Source organism: Rhinopithecus bieti, unplaced genomic scaffold (genome assembly GCF_001698545.2).
Source record: "Rhinopithecus bieti isolate Rb0 unplaced genomic scaffold, ASM169854v2 scaffold_16234, whole genome shotgun sequence".
NCBI classification, from domain to species: Eukaryota; Metazoa; Chordata; class Mammalia; order Primates; family Cercopithecidae; genus Rhinopithecus; species Rhinopithecus bieti.
The window spans coordinates 3,237,361-3,240,186 of record NW_016808946.1 but is presented as its reverse complement, the minus strand read 5'-3'; positions in this window follow the sequence as shown (position 1 = coordinate 3,240,186).

Sequence of the window (2,826 nt, the reverse complement as noted above, 5' to 3'; positions counted from 1 at the left end):
CCTCTTCAAACTTCTTTCTTTCAGCAACTAACGTCCTTTCACATTGCTAGAAAAGATAAATTCTTGTTTTCTAAACAAGCCTTTCCATCTTTTCCATGCCTAAACATGCCCAAACATGCCTTAATGGACAATCCCTCCCTCCCCTCCTTTCTTTATAAGTTACGCATTTAAAAGTTCCAGTTTACCCTATTTGGAAAAGTTTTACCACTGCTACCCCTTCTTCCCCATCTACCCTATTTGGAAAATTTCAAGTTTTAGCCAATCAGGTTAGTTTAAATTGTGCGGTCCAACTCCAGCCAATGCGGAAAAGACACAGAAAAGAAACAGAAGCTGTGTTAGGGATGAAAACCTTTCTCTCCTTTGTTCGGTGTGCACTTGCGATCGTGACTGACACAGGCAGCACCCTTCTGCAGAAGTAAATTTGCCTTGCTGAGAAGTCTTTTGTTTGAGTGCTCACTTTCTTTGTGGCTCCAAGCTCTTATTTCCAACAAATGCCAACTATGATCAATGCAAAGAGATGGCATCACTGGTAAATTATTCCAAACACTTAAAGAAGAATTCATTCCAATTCTTCACAAACTCTTCTTAAAAACAGAAGAGAAGGGAACACTTCTCAACGGCTATAATAAAAAAGACAGATAATAACAAGTGTTGACAAGGATGTGGAGAAACTAGAACTTGCATTCATTGTTAGTGAAAATGTAAAATGCTGCAGCCACTTTGGAAAGTTTAGCAGTTCCTCAAAATTTATTGAACATAGAATTATCATATGACCCGGCAAGTCCACTTTAGGTATATACACAAGAGAACTGAAAACATGTGTCTACACAAAACCCTATATATAATTGGTCATAGCAATATTATTTATAATACCCCAAAAGTGGAAACAATCCAAATGTCCATCGACCGGTGAACAGGTAAACAATGTGGTATATACATTGTATTAGGGTTCTTCAGAAAGATCGAACCAATAGGATATAGAGAGAGAGCTATAAGAGGGTTTTTTTTTTTTTTTTTTGAGATGGAGTTTTGCTCTTGTCACCCAGGCTGGAGCGCAATGGCATGATCTCAGCTCACCGCAACCTCTGCCTCCTGGGTTCAAGCGATTCTCCTGCCTTAGCCTCCCTAGTAGCTGGGATTACAGGCACGTGCCACCATGCCTGGCTAATTTTTTTCTATTTTTAGTAGAGATGGGGTTTCTCCATATTGGTCAGGCTGGTCTCGAACTCCTGACCTCAGGTGATCCACCCACCTCGGCCTCCCAAAGTGCTGGGATTACAGGCATGAGCCACCATGCCCAGCAAGAGGGGATTTATTAGGGGAATTGGCTTGCACAATTATGGGGGCTGAGAAATCCCACAACAGGTCATCTGCAAGCTGGAAACCCTGGGATGCTGGTAACCTGGCTCAGTCCAAGTCCAAAGGCCTCAGAACCAGGGAAGCTGATGGTGTAATTCTCCGTCCAAGGCCAAATGCCTGAGAACTCAGGGGGCATGGGGCACTGCTGGTGTAAGTCCTAGAGTGAAAAAGCCAGAGAGCCTGGAGTTGCTGTCCAAGAGTAAGAGAAGAAGAGTACATTCAAGCTCCAGCAGATACATCAACACATTAGGCTTTTCTTTGTTTTTATTCTCTCCAGACCCCCAGCAGATTGGATGTTGGCTGCCCACCTTGAGGGCAGATCTTACCCACCTAGTTCACTCAAACTCACATGCTAATCAATGGAAACCCCCTCATAGAGACACCAAAAAATAATGTTCGACCGGGTTTCTAGGTATTCCTTAACCCAGTCGAGTTGACAACTAGCATTAACCATCACATCCATGCAATGAAATATTATTCAATAGGCCAAGGACTCATGCCTGTAATCCCAGCACTTTGGGAGGCCAAGGAAGGAGGATCACTTGAGCCCAGAAATTCAAGACCAGCCTGGGCAATAGAGTGAGACCCCATTTCTCCAAAAAAAAAAAAATGTTTAAAATCAGTGGGGCATGGGGCACATGCCTGTAGTCCCAGCTACTCAGGAGGCTGAGGTGCAAGGATTGCTTAAGCCTAGGAGGTTGAGGCTGCAGTGAGCTGTTACCACACCACTGCATGCCAGCCTGGGTGACAGACAGAGATCCTGTCTCAAAAAAAAAAAAAAAAGAAAGAAAGAAGAAAGGAAGAAAGAAAGAAGGAAGGAAGGAAGGAAAGAAAGAAGGAGGGAAAGAAGGAAGGAAGAAAGGAAGGAAGGAAGAAAGGAAGGAAGGAAGGAAGGAAGGAAGGAAGGAAGGAAGGAAGGAAGGAGAAAGAAAGCAAGAAAGAAAATTCTAATGAGCTTTAGGGTCTAATCTCCCAAACCCTTCCCTTCTCACGACCTCCACCCTGTGTGGCTTGGATGAGGGATTTTAGACCTCAGAGATCTGTAAGGACAGCAATGGGGATATGTGGTATTATCCTGATGTTTCCAAAAGCCAGATGAGGTAAGGATGCACGAGCTATTTGGCACATCTGGTGGGGTTGCTTGTGGCTAGAACTCTAGGCACTTGAGGCAGTAATTCAACTAATACGTAGTTGCTATTTACTGAGGACTCCCTGTGTGCCAAGCAGTGTCCTACCAACAGCCCTCTGAGGTGAGCACATGGAGATGAAACTCACACTCTACAAGATTGCCTCACTTTCCCAAGATCATTGCCAAAGGGAAAGAGGTTTCCAGCAAGTGTGTGAGGCTGTGTGTTAATTTCATACAGGTTCCCATAATCCAATGCAACAATAATAGCAACAAAAATAACTAAGTCCAACATTAGTTAAGTGTCTGCAATGGCCCAGGCACAGCTGTGAAGTGCCTTA